The sequence below is a fragment of the Nannospalax galili genome, unplaced genomic scaffold (assembly GCF_000622305.1).
Source record: "Nannospalax galili isolate Female #2095 unplaced genomic scaffold, S.galili_v1.0 scaffold287, whole genome shotgun sequence".
NCBI lineage: Eukaryota > Metazoa > Chordata > Mammalia > Rodentia > Spalacidae > Nannospalax > Nannospalax galili.
This window is the reverse complement of record NW_008357493.1, coordinates 886,263-911,432: the sequence shown is the minus strand read 5'-3', so window position 1 is coordinate 911,432 and position 25,170 is coordinate 886,263. Positions and strand designations below refer to the sequence as shown.

At 37.1% G+C, this 25,170-nt stretch overlaps 1 protein-coding gene across 1 annotated transcript in view; it reads right to left on the bottom strand.

The window, feature by feature from the left end:
- The window catches only part of Itgbl1 (integrin subunit beta like 1), a 297,795-nt gene that overhangs the window by 108,134 nt on the left and 164,491 nt on the right, over positions 1–25,170 (bottom strand). The window lies entirely within an intron of this gene.

The window sequence follows — 25,170 nt, the reverse complement described above, 5'->3', positions numbered from 1 at the left end:
TAGTAGCAAAAACTGAGTCTTTTTGTAAGAAATAGTATATTTTAAAATGAAATGGAAATCTTTTTTAAAGGCTAAAAGCTCATTCAATTTTATGTCTCACAGGGCTTATATACTGAGTTCAATATTATATAACTATTAATTCAACTGTGAACTTAAAAATTTACAGCCACTTTTGAAAGAGATGCATCCTACCTCAGGAAAACGTTATTGAATATGTCAATTGTGTTGTAATGATATGCTTCTTCTAAGTATGTTGTTATTAAATAAATAATTTTTAAAAATTAAAAAAAATATATGCTGTGTAATTTTCCATTTTCTCAGGGTTTCAATTCATGACAAAGGAATTAAAAACATAATTTTAAAAAGCTACAGTCCCTTCAGGTCATAACTGAATAACAATTCTTTAGATGTTCAAAATTGGGCTTGCTATGAACATAATCTGCTACCACCAATCCTTAGTATTTTGTTACCTTCAGTAATGGCTTGCTGGACCTTTTCTTTACATATCAGACACTAAATATAATTTCTCTTGCATAGACAGTTTATAGCATAGAAATCAAGTCCTTGGATTCAAGCAGCAGCTATAAGCAATATATGCAATGAGGTGAAATAACAGCTACCAAATTATATTGCAAAAAAATACAAGTAATATCTTCACATTCCTTATTTCCATTGTGATTAAGTTTATTGAAAAAGTAAATGAGTATAGGTTGAACAAATAATTATAAATCTAGGAGGCAGCCTGGGGATTACTCAATATCACAGCAAGCTGCAAGGCCTGCTTTGTGACCTGTCAGTCCACTCATTTCCTAAGGTTATAGGCCTTTCTTAAACTTTCTGTGAGTTTAGTCATATCCCCCACAGTCCCAAGATTCTTTAGACATTCACTAGGCAAAGTCAAAACAATGTGTCTAAGTTGCTACTGGAAATTAGTTTGTAAATGAGGTAACAGTGTAGCTATATAGGCATTTCAAAACAGTAACTATTTTTTATTATGTTTTTATATAAAATACAACTTTTAGCATACAAATTAAACTTTCTGCCCTTCCTGACCTATTTTCTTAGTATTTCTAAAAGGCCAAGTTATTGCTGTATGAGCATTTGGAAGGTGAACATTTATTAATCAGAATGGCATTAGATTAAATCCAGAAACCATTTGAAAACAACAAACTTTCTTCTCCAAGAACAGAGCAAGAATTTGTTTTTTCCTCTGCTGAACTTTTTTTTGTGTTTCCAATTATCCTAATAAAAAAGCCTTGCTGACAAATTCTCATGGTATAGAATTATGTGATCTGGGACTTAGTCTGTGTTTTCATTCTAACATAAATCTTGTGCATATACTTTAAAAAGCAGAATCTAAACCTACACACAAAACTTCAACATACAATATATTTCTAGACTTGCTCATTATTTGAATAATTTTCTAATTTATTTCAAACACTCTACAGAGAATAATTAGAGCTTATCTATCTCAAAATGTGTTTCTTAAAATCAGATCTAAAGTTTCTGAGCCATTAAGGGCCATGAAAGGGCATTTTCATGAAACACATTCACCCTGAGCCTTCATGCCCAGATGCTCCACAATCACCCTGGAGATCTATCCAAAAATGCCGACTTTCACTCCCACCTCAGCTAGGCATACACTGGTGGAAAGGGACAATTATATGAATGATAGATCATAGTCCTTTATCTTCTTGTACCTTCTGATGCAATTTCTTTTCATTTTTTTGTGCAAATTTGAAGTATTTTATTATATTTGCTCACAAATATACATGTAGATATATTAGGAAGTTTTTAGGAAACTATTAAACTGAGAAAATATTCATCATCATATTGTATCAAATTTATTTCTATTGCACATCAATTGCTTATGAACATTAAAGAGAATAGACACATACTTCTAAATGTCCCTGTTATTGCTAGGATAGAGAGATCACTGCCTGTTACAGCAATGTATACATACTGCAAAAATTAAAATTGTACAGAAGGATTTTAGTAATAAGCAATTGTTCCTTATCTCAGCTCTGCCCAACTTTTGGCTCTTCCTTTGCTCCATTTCTTTTTTGTTTCTTTTACACAAAATTTATTTTATTTTATTTTTTCTTTATTTGATTTATTTTACAGGAACGTGTTATAAATGAAGACATTGATTGGGTAAGTGAAAACCTTACCATTATAACTCTACATACATTGGAGTGTAAATGTTCTGTGTTAATTCAATGACTGAATAGCAATATATTCTCACTTGAAGAGTGAAGTAGGCTATGACATTTTTAACACATGTGATTAAATAGAAAAAATGAAATTGACTTAAGGTGGAATGACATTCTTTTATTTACAGACGAATGAATTTATTGAAGCAGAGAACTACAAAATAGGAAATAGGATTCCCTCTCTAAATTCCTTAGTGAATGGTCTACATAGCAATTTTCTTTCTTCAAAATCATCTCCCTTCTTCTAAGGACAAATATCTGACCTGTCAGTATCTCCCTTGCCTTCTCTCTCAAGTCTCCAGGCAGAGTCATTCCACAGCCCCAGAGCCTGGGATGCTCATCCCTATCAGATTATTGTCTATGTCCCAGGATAAAGATAATGATGACGATGATGATGCTGTATGTGCATGGTCCATACTGTGCTGAATGCAACTCTGATACTCATCAAGGTCATTTGAGTTGTGTCCGGATTGAATGTGAAATGTCTCCCATAGGCTCGTGTGTTTGAAAACTTGATCCCCAAAGGTGGCACTATTTGGGAAGGTTGTGACACTTTTGGAAGGTGTAGCCTGACTGGAGGAATATGTCATTGGGGGTGGGTCTAAAGGTTTTATAGCCCAGTCCTACTTCTTGTTCTCTGTCTATTGTTGGACTTCCAGTGCAAGGTGATTGGCCAGCCTCATGCTCCTGTTGCCATACCTTCCCTGCCATGTTGGACTGCGTCCACTCTGGAACTGTAGCATTTCAAAATAAATCCTTCTGCCTTAAGTTGCTTTTGTGAGGGTATCTTGTCACAGCCACAGAAGAGTAACTAAGGTAAGCTGCTTAAAAATATCATAGATTGAGTAGTTTAACAACAACAAAAGGCTATTACTTAAGTTTTTGGATCCTAGGAAGTTAATTCAGATGACGGCATTAGCAAAAGAAAGCCCATTTCCTAGATCAGCGATGGCATCCTTTGTTGTGTCTTCACATGGTAAGAAAGTCAAGTTACCTCGCCAGAGCCTCCTTTATAAAGGCACTAATGCCATTTACAAGGACTCCAACATTGGGACCTAATCACCTCACATCTCCAGAGACCATCACCTTGGAAGTTAGGTTTCAGCACACCATGTACATCCCTTAACACAAAACTTAACACACAGGAGATTAGAAACTCACACTCATTTCCTACATGCCTGGGACAGTTACAGGCTTGATTTCCAAGAAAGTTGACAGCATCTCCTGTGAAATTGTGCCCATCAAAACTTCAGAATGCCATTTGATTTGAACACAGAGTCTTTGAAGATGCAATTAGCTTGGATTTATGGTAGACCATAAATATGATGATTAATGTCTATAAGAAGAAAGAGGAAGACAAGATTGGGACAGAGATTTGAACAGAGGGGCATGGGATGCAACCAGGTAAAGATGAAGGTCAAAACTGAAATATGCTGTCATCTACCGAGGAACACCAAGACCAACAAAAGCTGTGGAGACAGTGAGACCTTGACTTCATACTCACCATCTCCAGAACTGTGAGACAATAAATTTCTCACAGTTAAGCCACCCAATCTATGGCCACTTATTTCAGCAGGCCTAAGAACCCCATATAGAGGTGAGCTATGATGGACAAATAGTCAGCTGCAGTTAAGAGAGAGAGAACTCTGGAGACAGGCAACTCCAAGAGACCATGAGTTTGAAGAGGAATTCTGAGGAGGCATCAGAGGACAGGTATAGCTCCTAAATGGTGTTCCTTACTTCAGTCCCTTATAACCTCTGGATGATATGAACTGGTATCAGCCTTACCATTAAGTAGGCTAACTGTTCCCATGAGCATGAGCTGACTTCTCAATAGGTTCTCATGGTGTCTACAAAAGCAAAACCCACAACACTGCTATGAAGAAGACATATCCTTAGAGGAACAGCTAATCAAATGAAAAGGGGAGGCAGAAAAAGATCACCAGGAGGATCCCCAGGAGGATCATTTTAATCATCTGGTCACATCTTTGACTAAATTGAAAATGTGCTCAAGATAGTCTTACTGAGAGCCACCCACAAAAGCTTACTTTTATTATCAAGGAGAAATCATATCCCTCTTCAAAACATGAGAAATTACATATAATGGAAAAAGAATACAGAAAAAAACATAACTGTGTGAATGTATTTGTGGTAACAAAAGCAAACAGAATGTTACTAATAAAAATTGCCATGGTACCTTAAGCTGCACAGCTGCCAGCTACCTGGTGCCAGCATCTTTCCTGGGTAAATCCAGCAACACCCACTGTGCCTTGACTCCCCCATCCTCATTCACCCTCCCAGCTCCCCACCCCATCTCTCCTCCTAGCCTGGGTACTGGCCCATTCCTTGTCTTGGCACCCCATATACCTGGGCTGACCTCTTGGGCCAGAGTCCCCACTGCTTCCTGAACCTTTGCATCTAGACCAACCCAGTTCCTCTCTGCAGTCCCCAGGAGCCCTCAGGGCCTCTTCCCACCCCACCTCCCTTTGCATTCCTGGGTGGCACAGCCACCTGCTTCCTGAGACCAGTATCTTTCCTGGACCCTGCTCCCAGGCCAGCACAGCCCCCAAATTCCTGAGGGCAGCATCTTTCCAGGAAGGAACCAGACCTTAGAAGAAAGCCTGAGAGCATCTGATCCTCAACAGACTTGGGCCTCTGTGGGAATTCCTGAAGACGAAAGCAATTTGGCCACTCCAATATAAAATCAAAAGAAAGAACTGGAAGCCTAGACCAACCATCTTTTCATGCCAAACAAGTAAACCACAAAGGCACATAAAGTTTACAAAAAGAAGCAGACCAAAACTCAACAAAGGAAGGCTTGAGTCTCATACAGGAATCAGAAACTACAAAAGAAATTCACATGTCAAAGTCACAGAGAAAAAATAATAACATGAAAAACCAAAATAATATATCCTCACCAAGTACCAATAGTCTACTAGAGGAGTACATGAAAATCTCCTAGAGATAACACAGTACATGGAATTCAAAAGAACAATTAAAAAGAATTCAATGAATTTAAAGAACATAAAAGAAATCAAATAACTGAAAAAAGATAGGGATAAACTTCTGAATGAATTCATAAAAGAGTTAGAAATATTGAATACTCAGGCTGAAATGAAGAAGGAAGTGAAACACTCAATAAGCCAATTAGAAACCACAGGAGAAAGAGTCACTAATAGTCTTATGAATCATAGGCACACAGGAAGGAGAAGAATCTCAAGATAATGGTATGAACCAGATCTTCAACAGGATAGGAAATACAAGAAGCATACAGAACACCAAATAGGACCAGAAAAGAAACTCTCCATGGAACATTAAACGTACAGAACAAAGAGACAATACGGAAAGCTGCAAAAGAAAAACAACAAATCACATATGAAGGAAAACCCATGAAGATTACAGCTGACTTTTCAGTGCAAACTATGAAAGCCAGAAGAGTCTGGACCAAAGTATTCCCAGTGTTAAATGACCACAGATGCCAACCTAGATTAATATACTCAGCCAAAATGTCAACTATAGTTGAAGGGGAAAGAAAAATCTTCCATGACATAAATAGGCTGAAAGAATTCATGTCCACAAAGCCAGCCCTTCAGAGAGTTCTTGAAGCAATACAAAGAGCTTAAGAAGGGAATGATTATACCCAAGGGGTTACAGAAAGAAACTCAACGAAGGTGTAACTGTGGAAATACACAGCTATACCGAGAATGTGAACAGAAATAAAAATGACAGGATTCAATACACATCTTCCAATAATAACTTTAAATATCAATGGATTGAACTCCCCAGTCAAAAGACACATAAATGTTTAAGAAACAAAACCCATCTTTTGTTGTCTGCAAAAAACTCATCTCATTTTCAAGGACAGACACTACCGTAAGGTGAAAGGATGAAAAAAATATACCAAGCTAACTATACTAAGAAAAAAGCAGGTATTGCAATTCTAATATCTGATAAAATAGACTTTAAACTAAAACTAATCAGAAGAGACAGATAGATAATTCATTTTGATCAAAGGAACAATGAATCGATAGATAGATAGATAGATAGATAGATGATAGATGATGGATGATAGATAGATGATAGATAGATAGATAGATGACAGATAGAGAGATAGATCTCAGAATAATCCTGAACAAAGACATAAAAGACCTCTATAATGAAAATTTTAAATCTTTAAAGAAAGAGATTGAGGACATCAGAAGATGGAAGGATCTCCCATGCTTATGGAAGGAAGAACTAATATTGTGAAAATGACCATCCTACCAAAAGCCATTTATAAATTCAATACAATGCCAATCAAAATCTCCATGACATTTTTCACAGGATTGGAAAAAAACATCCTGAGATTCATATGGAAGCACAAAAGACCTAGGATACCCAAAGCAACCCTGAGCACTAAGAGCACGCTGGGCAGATTACTAGATCAGATTTTAAACTGTATTACAGAGCTATAGTCATAAAAAAAAACGTAGTACTGGCACAAAGATAGACCCGTAGATCAATGGACCAAAATTGAAGGCCCAAATATGAGTACATGCAATTTCAGCCACCTGATATTTGACAAAGAGGCCAAGAACATTCACTGGAGGAAAGAGCATGTTCAGCAACTCGTGCTGGCAAAACTGAATCTCTACCTGCAGAAGAATGAAACTAAACCCCTATCTTTCACCTTGCACAAAAGTCACCTCCAAATGGATCAAAGACCTTAATGTGAAGCCTGAAACTCTGAAACTGTTAGAAGAAAACATTGGCAATAACCTACAAGATATAGGTGTAGGAAAGGATTTTCTAAACCAGACATTAATTGCTCAGGAACCAAGATGAAGAATCCACAAATGGGACCTCATTAAACTAAAAACCTTCATATATCAAAAGAAGCAACCGAGGAAATGAAGAGAAAACCACAGAATGGGACAAAATCTTCACCAGCAACACATCTAACTGAGGTGTAACATCCAGAATATATAATGAACTCAAAAAACAAAGAATCAAGGAAGGAAGTAACCCAATTAAAAGATAGGCTAAGGAACTGAAAAGAGAATTCTGAAAAGAAAAAATAAAGACAGCTAAGAAGCATCTTAAAAGATGTTTAACATCACTAATAATTAGGGAAATGCAAATTAAAACCACTTTAAGATTTCATCTTATTCCAGTCAATCTGGCTAAGATCAATAGAACAAATTTATCATTGATGACAAATGTTGAAGAGGATGTGGGGAAAGGGGACACTCATCCACTGCTGATGGGGCTGCAAAGTTGTACAACCCCAATGGAAAGTAGTGTTGAGAACTCTTAAAAAACTACAAATGATCCTACCATTTGACCCAGTTATACAACTCCTTGGCATATACACAAAGAACTCATCCTATTGCAGAGACACTTGTACATCCATGTTTGTTGCTGCTTTTTTCACAGTAGCTAAGAGCTGGAAGCAACCTAAGTGTCCCTGAATTGACGAGTGGATAATAAAAATGTGGTTCAATTTATACAATGCAGTTCTATTCAGCAGTAAAGAAGGATGAAATCATGAAATTTGCAGGTAAATAGATGGAACTAGAAACTGTTATACTAAGTAAAGTAACAGACTCAGAAAAAATATGTTCTCCCTCATATGTGGATCTTAGCACCAAATCCTTATAAGTGAGTCTGTATCCAGACATAACTACAGGAACCAGGATAATTGAAAAAAACCAGGGAGGTAAAGGAAAAGGAAGAATCTGAGAGAGAAGAATAGTTGGATCAGGTATTAATAAGAGAGATATGGATAAAAATGGCGCTATTTTAAAGGGAGTTGGGAGGGAAGGTTATATAGGAACCTAGGGGATAAAGGAAAAGAAGGAGCTCAAGAGAGGTGGAACCATAGAAGAAGAGTATTATTAAAGGAAAATGGAAAAAGTGGGAGCATCTTAAATGGGGAAACCATGGTGGAAGGGTTAGACAATGTGAGAGATAAATAATACCTAGCTAAATTTAAAAAACCAGAGGGAATCATATTAGTCCAACAACCTAACAAATTATACATACAACTAGATCAAGGAATAAAATATATGTCTAGTCAAGGTTTATCTGAGAATGTTTGGCCTTTGCCCAAGCTTTATCTACATTGCACATGGTAATTAAAAGTCCCAGACTGGTGGAATTAACCTTGGATGTTTAACAGACATACTTTGAGGCCTATACTAATTAGGTCAGAGGGACATAAAGGACAGTTTTTGCTCCTTGCCCTGGACTAAGTTCCAGGGGACTATGGAACATCTCACATAATGTCCTGTAACTATGATTAGTCACCTGTCCTCTTGATCAAGGAGACCATGGAGACCCCACCAGATGGACTTGAACCAGTCCAGTCTACAAAGAGGAGGGTCAACTCAGAGGAAACATTTCCTCCATGCTTCCAAGTGAAGCCAGCCATGGTCGAACAGGACCTTTAACTTATCTTAACATAGATGGAGCTGGTAAAAGAAAGGAGCCAGGGGCTCCTCCCAAGAGGAACAGATCCTCAAACGACCTTTAGAGTAAAAATAAGTTGTTTTATTTGGGCCAACTGTATGGTCTTACCAACTGTATGATCTTAAACACCCAAAAGGAAAGTATAACCAAAGACTAAATTGATCAGTATAATTCTTTCAGAGTCCATGTGTATAGGTAAAGGCTACATAACAAGAAACAATGCCAGATAAGAGATACCTTCTTTTGAGTTGCTGGCCAGGGTGGCCCAAGAGACTCCCAGACAGTAACCCAGCATAGAACTTGGAAAATGAACAGCAGACCCCAATCTTATCTAAAGAAATATTGACAACTGATTGCTGCTAGATGAGTAACGGCTGATCTTCCCAAAACAAGGAACTCCAAATAGGCTGACTAGATTCAGCAAATGGACAAGCACTGGGGAACGGCTGGGGACACCGACAACACAGTAGAAAGTAATAGGGATGACAGAGTATATGGGCCTCAGTGAGGTGGGGGAGAGGCCATGGGAGGGTGCCATTTGGGAAGTTGGTATATAGATGAATAAGATTGTTTGGGATGTTCTGTATGATATACACAAAAAAAATCAACAAATAAAAAATGAGTTATATCTGAAAATTAATAAATAAAAACAATAAAATAAAAGAACTTAAGAGAAAAAAATTGCCATGGCTGTTCTAGAAGAGGAAGAGTTAAATGCATTCCTCTGTGCACTTCTTCAGTACTAAAATTACCTCTGGTGAAAATCCAAAGTGTGTTTCTGAGACAGTCCTTTTTCTAGCATTTTTTGGACAATTTATCAGACCAATTATCTTCTATATTGAACAAAACATCATTATCCTGTATGTTTGCTGTCAGGATTAGAATGTGCCTGACTATTTATTGTCCAAAGTGCTCTCTCTCTCTCTCTCTCTCAACTTTGACTGACTTCCTTTCTACTTATTCAACAGAGCATGAGGAAAAGACCCCACAGGACATTAAGTCCTGTGCAACTGTTAAGCACTCACTTAAATCTTACTGGCTCAGTTGGAAAGCAGGGAAAAGTCTCTAGCACCATCCTCCTGTGGCTGGCCTATGTCTACTGTACAGCTCTGCAGAGCCGTGGTTCTTTTTGGCCTTTTGAGAATATCTCCCATGCCCCCACCCCCTCTCAGTTTCTTGTCTTCTTCTTTGATTATTAGTGTTACATTTATATACATAGGTTATATATATATTGCACTGAATTCTTTTAATGATGCTCATGTGTACCTGTGTGTAAGACTGCCCACTGGGGATCAGAAGCTTGATTCTTAATAAGGATGTGCAGCACAATTACCCAAGGAAGTTTTAAAGTCCTCTGTGCCAATGATATAAAGCATACATAACAAACCAGGTGACAGCTTGGCCTTTGTGTTTTTAAAAAAATTTACTTATTATCTTATTTTATGTGTATGAGTATATTGTCTGCATGTGTGTTAGTGCAATGCCCACGGAGATGCAAAGAAGGCATCAGATTCCCCTGTAACTGGAGTTGTTGGCAGTTATTAGCCACCATGTGGATGTTGGGAATCAATGCCAGGTACTCTGCAAGAGCAACCAGTGCTCTTAACCACTGAGCCATCTCTCCAGCCCAGTCTTCATGTTTTAAATGTATCTGCGAAGGCCGTCTTCACATCCTCTATGACATGATTTCTTTAGGAAACAAGCCCATACGTACCATTTAGATCTCTTCCAGCAAGTCTCCATCCTTTGAATCTGAAATTTGTACAACTTTTTTCATTTCCTCTGACCATTTTCCCTTGGTTCTCCTTTGGCCCTCCCTTCTCACTCAAATCTGGATAAATATGACCACCCCAGAGAGGTTTCTTGATCACCCTTCTTAGACCAGTCCCTAACTCTACCTTACCCACTGTCTGGATTTCCTATAATTATTTGCTTTCTGGTTTAGTTTCTTTTAACAAATAACACTAGAAGTTTTATGATTAGATACCTTGTGTGTTGCTCTAGCAGGACACTAACATGTATGTTGGCTGGAAGGATGAATGAGCAATTAAAGAATACTGATCTTGTTTTCCTTCATTCAGTTCTCTTTGATATCATGTGTAGATCTGCTTGAACCCTTGCAATCTCTTATAATTGTAGTGTTAGTTCAAATTTACAAGAACATATCACAGGTATTCCCTTAATTGTTCTTCTCAACAACAGCTTAGAGGAAAAGAAACACTACTTATTGGAATGCTGCAATGCTTCTTTTAAAGGAAACAAAATGGATGAGAGTGAAAGAAAACTGTCCAGGGTATACGAAGAGTGGATGATGGAGGGCATCTACTCTGAGGGAATGTCATGGTGCCCAGTGACTGCTTCCCTCACTGCCTCCCGAGGTATACAACACCAGGATTGCAAGCTGTTTTGATATATTGTCAATACTTGTGAAAGAACGGCATGATACTGGCAGCATGATCCGACCTTTCTTCCCTAAAGGTAAACTGGATCCCATAGACAGTATATCCCGGGACCTTCCTGCAAAGAAGCTGGAGTCACTATTGCTTGTGAGCAGGCCAGAGCAATTTCAGCACACTGGCTCTATCATATGCTGTGCAGATCTCTAAACCCTCCCAAATCTTATTTACTAATAAGTATGATCTGAAGACTGTAATCCCTCCAGACTTCTCTTGTTATGTAATAGAATTATCCAGAAGAATGTGTCTAGACAAGAGCATGAATTAGGCCGCTTGGGCTTTGCTACTGCCTCTTCTATAATTACAATGAACTACACTCAAGAGTATAGGTTCTGAGAGTCTATCTCTTCATCTCAACAGAAATGCAACAGTAGCTTTAACCATATGCAGCCTTCCTGCAGAATAACTGAATGAGGCTTCTCAACATATGACTATAGACTACAGTTTCTTGCATTTCATCCTCCCCAATCCTTTGGACAACTATCAAACAATGCAAAGACTTAGGAAGAAAATATAGTAAAGCAGTTAGTATGCTTGTAAAAGACTGCCCAGGACTTCAGAATATTTGCTGGTTCATCTCTGGAACTATGCAAGCCTTAAAAGTCTCACCACTGGACTAGGCCAGACCATTTGGTATTTATATTAGTTACTTTCCTGTTGCTGTAATAAAACACCTCAACCAAGGAAATTTACAGAAGGAAGAGTATTTAGCCTATGGTTCCAGATGGTAAGAGTCCATCATGGTTGGGAGACATGAGGCAGAGGTGGCCAACGCAGAAAGCTAAGCACTCGCATCTTTAAGCAGGCATAGGAAGCAGAAAGAGAAACTGGAAGTGGGCTATATTTTCTCAAAACACACCCCCAGTGATGTGCTTCTTTCAGCATGGCCACACCTCCTAAAGATTCCATGACCCTCCCCAAACAGCACAATGAACTGGGGACCAAGGGTTCAAATACTTGGAGCCTATGGGGCACATTGTCATTCAAACCACCACAATATTATCTACCAGCATCCATGTGACATGAATATTTTAAATGGAAAAGAGGCTAAAATATTTAAAAACTTAAATACGAAGCCAAAGAATTCTTCCTTCTTCCAAATAAAAGACACCACACTAGAAATAAATATTTATGGAAAAGCAAAATTTCATCCATCTTAATCATCATATTCCAAATGAAAGAGTGCTACACAAAATAATTATTATTCTGTTCCCAGAACAGACACTTGGTAGAAAGCAGAGACAGAAGCACAGGTGGCTGCGACACATGGTCCCCCAGAGGGGCTGCGAGCTTTCAGTCCCTCTAGCTAGTCATGCAAGTCCAGATTTGACCGAGCTGTGAAGGTGAGTCACAAGTACCAGACATGGGGTCCATGAAAACAGGCATGCAATCTAGGGGTTCAAGTGGGTCAGAACAGAGTCAACACACTAAAGACAGTGATGAAAGAGAAGGAAAGAAGGACTATGGACCTATGTTCAAAGTCACCGAGAGGGTATGGACCCTTTTAGCTCATGGCCTAATGGGTTCTGCACCTGGCTATGGAAGAACCTGGATTAAATCATGGTCTTCTCAGCCTCATAGCACTGACCCACTATCTCATCCCAATGAATATATTTATCTCCAATATCTAGATAACATAACTCTCAAAATACTGATATGACTGGTAGTAAAAAAAATGTTGTGTGATGAGGGATTGAGTCTATGGCCTTGTATATACAGAAAAGTACTCTACCACTGAGTCTCATTTCCAGCTCCTTTATTAAAAGCTTATTTTTAACTCATTAAATTAATTTGTATTTTAAATACAGGGTCCCAACAAATTCCTCAGGATGACCTTCACTTTGCTGTCTTGTTTAGGTGGGTCCTGAACTTGCAATCCTCCTGCTTCACCCTTTCAAGTGTCTGGGCCTCATACTCCTGCACCAAAAGGCCTAGCTAAAAGTTGCCATATTAATGCTCTGCTGATACAAGTAGCTTTCAATAAAATCATTTTTGATTTGCACTTGCTTTCTCACATTCTGCCATGATTTGAGATGCACGAAGGGGCAAGAGGACTGTAAATTAGCTGTGTTGTACTCGGAAGGATCTGGAATGCGGTAACTTGAGTTATCTTTGACATTTGGCAATGATGTAACGGATCGGCATTAAGCAAGGTTAAGTTGGCATTTCCATGACATCATTAATCCAAAATTACTAAGGCATTTTTCTTACTAGTAAACCCTAAGCTAATGAGAAATCCTGTCAAAGAGGTTGCTTTCCTTTCCTCGAATCTGTCATAACGGAGAGTGCAGGTGTGAGTCAAAGAGGCAGATTCAATCCAGGTAGGTTTTGTCCTGGGATATTCTTATTCTTTATCTTTTAGCAGATGGGAGTTTGCTTCTTGTTTTTGTTTTGTTTCGTTTTTTCCCTTTTAGCATGTATTTCTTTAGTTTCTATAAGAAGGGGGTTGGTAAAGGAACACGCACATGTGGAGATCAGAGGACAGATAATTTGCTGGAGTGAGTTCTCTCTTTCGACCATGTCGGTTCTGGGGACTTGCACTCAGGTATCCATCTTGACAGCAAGCACCTTTACCACTAAGCTATCTCACTGGACCCTTTCTACACTAGTTAATTCCTCCTTTATTTTTTGTTTCATTTTGTTTGTTTTGTTATGAAAGGTCTCACTCTGTAGCTAAGTCTAGACTAGAGTTTACTATATAACCCAGGCTTGAACTCATGACAATTAGTCTGCCTCAGTTTCATTAGTGGCCAGATTACAGCAAGCCACTCATGGTGCCTTGTGCATGTCCCTTTCATTCAGTGTTTCTGCCCATTTTATTCACTCTTTGTAGAAATTGTTTTCTAGGCCAGTATATTCCTAAGGCTACTATTACCTGAACACTGAATTCTAGCTTTACTCAAATAAGGGCGTATCTTCTGTTAAACAGAGCAAGCCTTTTCTTCCTCTTACTCTCAAAATACTCAGTCGTCTCTCCCAATACTGTCACAGTTAACTCTAAAGCTTAACACAAAGCACTATAAATTCGATCTATAAAGGCCTGGATAGGATATAGTTCAGTATTTGTTGCCCATATATTTTCTGTCTCAAATACTCTAGCTTTGCCATTATATCAGGGAGAAAGCCATATACAGACAAAAGAATGACTGTTTTCCAATAAAATTTTATTTACAAAAGCAAAATGTCAATCTATTAACCCTTGTTTCATTAACCCTGGCTTAGTACAGGATAAAAAAAAGAAGTGAACAATAAATGTTAGATTGATTAGATTTGGTAAGCAACATAATTTGTGAAAATGTGATGTGTCTGTTGCCTATACTATAGAGTATGAAGTATATTAAGTATCTGAATTCACGCTGCAAACACAATACAATGAATGAGCTATTAATTTTTAGTAAGATTAGGTGTATACAAGAAGGGTATCACAGGGTTCTGACAAACTAGATGACTTAAGGCTTAGACAAAGAGATGGCATTCTGTCTGATTGATTTACTATTAAAAATTCTTCTACTGAGGCAGTAGTGTTGTGAACACGATGACTGATAATCAGACGAGATTTTTGCCCACTGAAAATACCTGGTTTGCATTTACATTGAAAGCAATCAGTTAGACAACTGCCAGAGATCTACACTATAACCCCTACTATGACTTCAATGTTTTAATACAAACATATATATAAATATAGTAACAAACTTGTCATGGTTGTCACATATTTCATTTTAATCTTGCCTAAAGAAATTGGTATTAAATTCTTGTCCAATTTTCTATTTTCATTTCAAATAGATTTTGACAATATTTGCTATAGTCTTTTTTAAGGAAGTTTTCTTAGCCAAATAATTTCACAGGTTTTCAATTTACCACATAAAAATGAAGCAAAAATGTAATATAAAGTCTATTTATTTGAATCAGCTCCTATCTTTGATACAAAATATTCTGTTTCCATAGTTAAAACATTTAAACAAGATTGTTGACTGGAACACTTACAGAAAAATCCTCACTGTGTCTCATTTGTTAGTGGCACAATTTAATGGACTATGGGTTAAGAAACACAGATAATTAAAAATACTTCATTATTTGTCCATTGAAGTATTTGTGATGGTTAATCTTCCTTTACAAGTTGAGTGTCAGAATCACCTAGAGGACAGGGAAGGCTCACAGATGGATGCATCTGTTAGGGTTTTTCCAGGGAGAATTAGCAGGAAGGGAGACATTTAATTATGGGTTCAGAATAAAAGGGGAGAAGCCAGTTTAGCACCTGGACTCACTTTCCCTACTTTTTGACCCACCATGAGGTGTACTGCTTGACTACACCACACCACTTCCTTATGATAGACTGAATTCTTTGAAATACAGAACCAAACTAACCCCTTCCTCCCTTAAGTTGTTTCTGTTTAATATTTTTGTCACAGCAATGAGAAAACCAATAGAGTATTTTATACTATCTTTAAAATATAAAAATTTTGGATATATCATATTAATATCTTCTTTTCCTGTCCTGTTGAATATAAAAATATTAGGGAGACAGGCAATATAAAAGAGGGAAAATAAGAAACATAAATAATTATCTACCAGGAATGGGAGACCTTGAATACTTTATCTTATTTAATATAGCTTCTATCCATTGTTTTTAGCAATTCTTCTCCATGTGTGAAAATTCTGCCTTCATTGTAATGAATGATAATAATAATAATAACAAATAAGCAATGCTTCATTATATGACTGACAGATTCAGTAATGGATTTGATCAGATCCTTCAAGTGGACAGACCATCATTTCTGGGCAGCATACCTTTGGCCATTTTTGCTGACTTTATAGCACATCCCCAAAGAGATATGCCAGCACATGTTGAAGACAGAGACGGGATGCTGAATATGCCTCCTGTGGTTCTCATTGGGTCTTAGTTGTTTCCTTTCTGGAGTAACTTCAATAATGTTACAACAAATAATAATTGTATTACCAAAGTAAAATATAGCATGCATACACAGCTTAAGGCTTTCTAATTAGTTCTTCTGGGTATAAAGAAACAAATAGAAAACAGGTTCATCTCTGCTTAGATACCATGTAATAGATTACTGCATGGTTTTAGAACCTAAAAAGGCAGAATAGTGAATAGTTTAAACTCATTAATTTAAATAGTGAATAAAGTGATTAATGCTACATGGTCCCAAACTGATTTCTTATCACTTACTGTGCATAATATAATACAACACAGTCCAGATTTGGCTTCTGATAACAACCCACAAATTCCTTTATTTTCCTCACCATTTGATGAACACTGAACACATTAAGTACAGAACCATTTCTTCTGGTAAGGAAGAGCTATCCAGATTATTTAGCAAAGTAATTTCTTCCTCATTTTTTATGGTTCATAGGAACTAGGTTGGAAAGGCCATAATTTAGTGCTTGTATTTCCACTGACACTGAGCACTTAAAGATCAGTCTACCAGTACACTCAAATATAGTAAACTAAATCCTACTTGCTTTCTCAAAAAGTGCCACTGGACATGAATTCTTTGGAAGATGTGTAGCTGGTGAAAATTTTTTCCCATTCTATGGGTTTCCTCTTCACTTCCTTGGTTGTTTCTTTTGCTGTGCAGAAGCTTTTTAGTTTAAGGAGGTCCCATTTGTCGACTGTTAGCTTTAATTCCTGAGCAACTGATGCCTGATTTAGAAAGTCCTTTCCTGCACCTATAGCTTATGCAGTACTACCTATGATTACTTCTAACAATTTCAGATTTCATAATTTGGTCTTTGATTCATCTGGAGCTGATTTTGCGCAGGGTGATAAATAAGGGTTTAATTTTGTCTTTCTACATGTGGAGATCCAGTTTTGCCAGCACCATTTATTGAAGATGCTGTCTTTCCTCCAGGGTGTATTCTTGGCACCTTTGTCAAACGTCAGGTGGCTGAAGCTGATGCACTCATGTTTGGGTTTTCTATTATGCTCCATAGATCTATGTGTGTGTCTGTTTTTGTGCCAGTGCCATGCTGTCTTTATAAACAGCTCTGTAATACAGCTTGTAATCTGGTATGGTGATTCCCCCTGCATTGCTCTTTGTGCGCAAGCTTGCTTTGGCTATCTGGGGTATTTTGTGGTTCCATATAAATTTAGGATTTTTTTTTTCTAATGTAGTGAAGAATGTCATGGGCATTTTAACTGGCATTTCATTGAATCTATAGATTCCTTTTGGTAGGCTCATCATTTTCACAATATTAATTCTACCAGTCCATGAGCATGGGAGACGGTCATTCCATCTCCTGTTGTCTTCCTCAACCTCTTTCTTTAAAGATTTAAAATTTCAATGTAGAGATCTTTAATGTCTTGATTAGGTTATGTCTAGAATTTTTTGAGACTTGTGAATTGGAGGGTTTTTTAATGAACTCTTTCTCCAATTGCTTGATATAGGTATGTAAGAAAGCAACTAAATTTTATAAATTAATTTTGTAAACTGTCACTGCTGAAAATGTTGGTTAATGATTTCTAGAAGTTTTCTGGTGGAAGTTTTGGGGTCTCTTATGTGTAATATCATATCACCTGCAAATAGGGATAATTTGACCTCTTTTCCACTTAGTGCCCCTTTAATTTCCTTCTCTTGTCTTGAAACTGCTCTAGCAAGAGTTTCAAGTACTATATTGGAAAGGAATGGAGATAGTGGATAGTCCTGTCTGGTTACTGATTTTAATGGGACTCCTTCCAGTTTTATTTCCATTTAAAATGATGTTGGCTGTGGGTTTGTTGTATATAACTGTAATTATATTGAGGTATGTTCCCTCCAGTCCAATTTCTTCTAGAACTTTTAACAGAAATATGTTTCATATTTTGTCAAAGGCCTTTTCTACATCTACTGAGATGACTGTGTGATTTTTGTCTTTAAGTTCATTTGTATGGTTTATTACATTTATATTAAGTATATTGAACCACCCCTGCATACAACAGAGGGTGATGAACACAGAAGGCCACAAGTGACCAAAGTATAGCGAGTAAAAGACTGCGGAGTGCATTTCCCTGGATAGGACCCATATTAAACCTCACCCACCCAGGACTCAGAGGAGGGGGCAGAAAGATTGTAAGACTAAGGGTGGTATTTGACCAGAAGGAAACAGAGTCCTCCAGGGTTTTGGGAACTTGCTCATATGAAGTTACAGCAATGGTAACAGCATGTACAAGACCAACCTATACAAATTCAATTAGACAAAAACCAGCATAGAGCTTGGAAAATGGGCAGGAGGCCCCAACCTTAGCCAAGGAAGTACTGACCACTCATCACTACTGGGTGAGAGACAATCAGTCTTCTTTAGGGGAGTGATGCTAGATAGCCTGAACAGGCTCCCCTGGATGAACTTATACCAGGGGATATCTGGGTACATAAACTTGACTCAATAAGTGTTAATACGTATGATAGAATGCATGAAATCCTGTGGTGTGGCTTTGGAGTAGTGCAGATAGAGGAGAGGTCCAAATATGATTAAGATGTATTGTATGAAATTCACAAAAATTCAATAAAAATATATTTGGAAAACGTGCCACTGGAGGAAAACACTAAAGTTCTCTCATCACTTGGCCTCTCAGGGCACTTCTTGCTGAAGCTAACTTACAACAACACAGTTAATTAAGCCACAGAGGCTTTTATAAATATAATCAAAATCACTACATGTGGTATGGAGTTTAATTGAAAATGTTTGGAGGACTTCCAATATTATAACCTTCTCTCTGTCCAAATAAATAACACCTCTGTAAACATGAGTAAAAAAGTAATGATTCAGTGGTTCAAAAACCGCATAACATAGAAATCACATAGGTTAAAAACATCCCCGCAAGTATGCTTCACTCTGATAAATGAAGCAAGAAAATTTGGAAGTCTAGTTTTCTGACAAAAGAGGGAGATAAATTACGACTTCAGTTGAAAAATTTACAGATGGTGAGAATGTGGCATGCTATTATTCTTTGGAAGTATGTTCCCTAGGTAAAGAGACTGAAAAACAACTTGATTAATTCATTAATTAAAGCATGCTAATTGATAAAAATGAAGACACCATTTCCATTTTCTAGAAGGTACACTAGGAATTAAAGTAATTAGGTATATTGCATAATTTTTCCTACATTTCACAGTTTTCATGTATGTTTATACATTTACATATGTTTAAGGACTAAAATATATAATATAAAAAAATCCAAAGAACAGTTCTGATGAAAGGAAACCAAAGGGCAGAGAGGACAGGTGATAACCACATCAGGGCTGAGATACAAGGACGAACAGTGAAATCAAGGAGGCAAATATTGCAGACACATTGTGAATAATAATGCCTTCAGATATGTCATGTGTTTTGATGATTATAGAACTTAATGAAAGGATTTGATAAATGATGAGAGTTTAGAACACAAAGATCAAAATACATAAAAGTAACTCTCTGAACTGCCAGTACCGGTATGTAGGAAGAGTCTTCTGCTCCTGTTAGGAGGGTCTATTAATGCAATTTTTCTTCAGAATAAAAATTGTCCATTTTTATTCAAAAGATTTAACCTATATTCATTCATTTAGATCTGAATATTTCATATCCAAGAAATAGTGCTAAGGATTTATGTACACATTAGACCACAAGACTGTAATTTATGGCACCAAATAAAATAAACAACAGAGATTTTAAAGAAGATTAAATGGTTTTGCTACAACCAAATATGAGTTACCAGATAATGTAACCAGATAATGTAATAGTATTCAACTTTCACAATAATTCTGAAGAATTATTCCTTTAACAAAGAAATATATTTATTAGATATTGTTTAGTAAATATGCATGGTAGGTCAGTAAATTTTCTAAAACAACAGCTCTGGAGATAGGAGCTCTGTATTAAGAGTTGATATTAAAACTTGATCCCCTGGAACTTACTATAAAAGATATTAAACTCTTTAAATATCCAATTCATTTATTGTCAAAAAGAATAAATATATTTCTTTTTATCTCATTTCAATTTAGGGAAATTAAAAGGAAGATGCATTCAATATTTTAGTACTTTATAATTTTAAATAGATCCACATAGCTACTTTTTATAAAATAGTATAAATACTTCATTTGTAAAATACATGAATGGTTATAGTTATTTTTATTTTGACATTGTTACTGATAGCAAATATACATAGACTTACACACCTTAGAATTTATATAGTTACATCTTTAGGTGTATATGCAGTTTTCCTCTGTTATTTATATTAGCCTAATCATATTTCCTAAGGCTTGAGTGTACCAAGTAAGATACAGTAATAAACATGTCCCAAATCTCAGTTATTGAAAACAACTAAAATTTCTCATTCATGCTATACAACCTTAGAGGATTAGCAGAGCTATTTTATAACCATCCTCACTCTGAGACACAAGCTGAGGGGCCAGCACCTGTGTCCCATGTGTAGATCCTCCGTCTACAGGGTGAAGGAAAATGGCAAGTCCTTCTGTGACTCACAATACTTTTGTTGGGAAGGATCAATCTTGCTCATATCTTTTTGAATAAAATCAGATTCATACATGGAGTATACCAATAATAATAAAAATGTATTTTTGACTTACGAAGATTTTAAAACTAATGTGTGGCCTCTCTTAAGCTTTGTTGTATTTTGTAAAAACCTTAGATATGAGAATTGAAAACTGTAGATACCTACTACTACCCAGCAACAGAAACTAGGATGAACAAGTTTGTATCTATATTGACTGTAGGCAACACATTCGGCTAACTGAAATGATGGCTCAAGGCGATCAAGAATAGAAATCAAGAAATTATATTAAAAGTATATAGTGAGAGAATTTAAGAGATCCTGAGAGCCATTCTTCGATCTTTGAGACATGATGATCCTACCTACACTCATCACCAGCAGAAGCAAGTCATAGATTTTAATTTCCTGTGGAATATTCGTTCCCCTGCCCCTGAGGACCAGTGTCTTTTCTTTTCTCTTCTCTCTCTCTCTCTCTCTCTCTCTCTCTCTCTCTCTCTCTCCACATGCACACCCACACATCAGCCCAGTTGATGAGCTGATAAGGCTCTCAGGCTTGAGGACTGATGGTGCATATTGGATGTTTTATTCAAAGAGCCCAGTGCTAGTGATGTGGCTCACAGATGTTGCTCCACTGGAAAGCACAGTACGCTGACCATTGGACAAAGGGCTAAACAGACTATTGCAAACTGTTGATTTTCATTCTCAAATTGCCTTGGAGAGTGATTCACCTATCAATACTTCCATTTCTCTTAAGAAAACTAGTGATGTGCATCATTTAGTTATAAAGTACTTCCAGAAGCCTATATGAACTTCTTTTTTGAGACAGGGTCTTCCTGTAGCCCCAACTGGCCTGGGATTTGGTATATAGACCAGGCTGGCCTCAGTCTCACACGGATGTGCCTGCCTCCTCTTCCCAGGTGCTGGGAGTAAAGGCTTGGGCCACCACTCTTGGAATGTGAATTTATTTTTTAATCAAGTTATACAACTGTATTCAACATTATTTTAATGCAATACATTTAATATATATTCTATTATTTTAAAATAGTAACTAAGTAGTTCCTATTGAGAAATATGGGCAATCAATATGTATTTGAAGACCAAAACTTGGTCAGAGTTTATTAATGTGTAAGTCTACAGTAACTTTCTTGACTAGTTCTAGGTATTAAACAGTTTAGATAAATAAAAGGCTATTGGCATGTGTGTGTATTTGAAGTGAATTTTTGTGGGCTTGAGAGTTAATTTATGCAGTTTTGTCATTTTTCCATTATATCATTTTTCATTTGAAAATTTAAAATATGGAACTATTTGTAATTTTTTCTAATTTTTGTTTGTTTCTATTCGATTTGCTTATTCTACTGGCCAAACCATTGGATATTTTGATGACTTGTAGAATGCAAGTCCCTAAACTTAAACAATGCCTTAAGATATAAAACCTGGGGCTAGAGGGATGGCTCAGTGGTTAAGAGCACTGACTGCTTTTGCAGAGGACCTGGGTTTGAATCCCAACATAGAAGCTAACAACCATCTGTTACTCCAGTTCTAGGGGATTTGACACCTTCTTCTGACCTCCTTGGTCAGACATGGGTACACTTATATACATGCAGGCATTTACACATAAAAAATAATAAAAATAATACATAAAATCATTTAAAGATATAAAACCTGTCTGGCATGGTGACCCATACCTTTAAACCCAGCAACTGGGAGGTAGAGACAGGCAGATCTCTATGATATTAAGGTCAGCCTGGTCTCCACAGTGAGTTCCAGGCCAGCTGTGGTTACAGGGAGACTCAGTCTCAAAAAGACCACACATAATTAATAATATTATATTATATTATAAATATTATATATAAAACCTTTCTAATGTGAAAACAACTGGAAGATAATTGTCAGAAAACAAAATCTATTTTGATATGGTTATTTTCTTTTCCTCTGAAGGCTTTCACTTCAGAATAGAATAGTCTGTTATTATAATAAAGTGATGGAAATATAAACTGGTTTTTAAAAATAAATAAAATGGACTCTGATCAACCTCTCTATCTTTTCTCTTTCTCACACGGCACGGTAGATGATTGTTCATTGAATGTACAATAGTAATGCCATGTTATTGTTTGGCTGCAGATTATAAGTGTAGATAGGTGGCAGTTGTTTGAGGTGTAATACATTTTTTAATCTTTGAGACTCCAGAAGCATGACAGGATTATTCAGCACCACCTGAAAATGTTATAAAATCACGTAGAGCAGTGATTCCTATCTGGATTATTGGTGGAAGACAGACAGTCAGAAGTACTTCTGAGATTAAAAACCTCGGACTCTTAACCCACTATCCTACTTACAATCATTAGAGAAAAATGTTGAACCTGAGACAGTACCTTTGGGGAATTTTCTATAGAAAGAAAACTGTAAGCATTAAGTTGGACATTGTCCTAGCATTCGAGAGTTGCTGGCCTGAAGGTCTTGAGTTCCAGGCTGGCCTAGGTTACACAAAGAGACCTAAAACGATAAAAGGAAGCTATTAGGTAATAAAAAGATAGACACTAGAGCTAGGCATGGTAGTGTACACCTTTAATCCTAGCACTCAGGAGGGAGAGGTAGGTAGACGTCTATGAGTACAAGGACAGCCTGGTGTGCACAGCAGTTACAGGCCAGCTGGGGTGACAGGGAGACCTTGTCTCAAAACAAAAGCAACAACAATAATGACAGAGACACTAACAAGTAATGGGAAAAATATGGAGGAATAGGAACCATGATACACTGGTGGTGGGAAAATAAAGTAGAACCACTTCAAAAACAGCCTTGTAATACTCCAAAGAAGTAAACACACAGTTATCAAATGACTTGGCTATTCCACTCATAGATGCACAAAAGAAATTAGACCATGTGCCCCCAACAAAAACCTTTACATGAAAAGTCCTGGCATAGTCGCATTTTAATTTTTTTTTCATTTTATGTGTATGTGTATTTTGCCTGCATGTAGGCAAGTGCACCCACGTTGTGCAATGCCCACGAAGGTCAGAAGAGGCTGTCGGATCCCCTGGAACTGGAGTTATGGACAGTTGTTAGCTGCCATGTGGGTGCTGGGATTCGAACCCAGGTCTTCTGCAAGAACAACCAGTGTTCTTAACCACTGAGCCACCTCTCCAGCCCCTCATCGCATTTTAAAATGTGCATTAGCAGACAATTAAATGAACAGCTGCAGTGTTCTATGACATGGACTATTATTCAGCCACAAAAGGACAAAGCATTAACACATGCCACAATATTGACTAGCCTAGCAAACGTGATGCTAAGTGGAAAATACAGATACAAAAAATGTCACATATTTTATGATTTCATTTATAAGAAATATCCAGAACAAGGACTGGAGAGATGGTTCAGCAGTTAAGAGCACTGGTTGTTCTTGCAGAGGATCCAGGTTTGATGCCCAACACCCATCCCAGTCACCTGTAACTCTAATTCCAGGGGATCCAACTCCCTCATCTGACCTCCTCTGGTATTGCAGGACATGGGTGCACTTACATTCATGCAGGCAATATGCTCATACACATAAAATAAAAAAATAATAACAATAAATAAAATATTACAAAAAAGAAATATCCAGAACAAATAAATCCACAGACAGGAAGTAGATTAGCAGAATCAAGAGGTTGATAACAGAAAAGTAGGGGATGACAGCTGTCCATTACAGCTTTCTCCTGGACTGAGGAAATGTGTAGAATCAGTGTTCATGGCTGTGTAATTCTGTGATTATTTTTAAAACACCTGGATTTTAAAGATTTAGAGGCTAAATTTAATTCTATATGAATTTTTCCTTATTAAAAAGTGAATTTGCAAAAAAGCCAATGTAACAGAAAATGACATTTCTGCTGTCACAAGTCCTCCTTTTCCTCTCAAACACAAAATCTGTAGCCATAGCTTCTGCAACCATTCCTCAGAAAGCACGTTTCAGAGTAACTTTGCAATTCTCATGTGAGAAGTGAATTTGTATTTCTCATTTCGATAAATCAAAATGAATGTTCTCCTAGATGAGTTTTTCCTTCTGAAATTTGTCCTGATCTGGTAGAGAGAACACATTCAAGGCTAAATGTCTTCTAAAATGACAAAGCTTACTCATAGATGTTTATACAATGCTCTTCCAAGTGAACAATATTCCCCAAAATAATGGTATTGGATTTCATAAATGTCAGTGGGCAATTAGATGCTCTAATTCAGAAAGCTTTAAGCAAACATCTAAACTGTGTTAAAAAAAATTTAATGTAATATTGAACTGTATGAAACCGAACTGAAATTGAATAAACCTCCCAACTGAAGTAGAGAAATGATGTATGTGTGCATGTGTGCAGAAAGAGGACAAAGACAGAAAGATAGAGAGCCACAGAGACACAGAGACTGAGAGACACAGAGACAGACAGAGACACAGAGAGACATTGGAATTCTTGGTCCAGTTTTTTCACTAATTGGAGCTGGTCTGTTATCAGTTCTGAAAAGATCCATCTTCCTTTCCTTCCTTCCTTCCTTCCTTCCTTCCTTCCTTCCTTCCTTCCTTCCTTCCTTCCTTCCTCCCTCC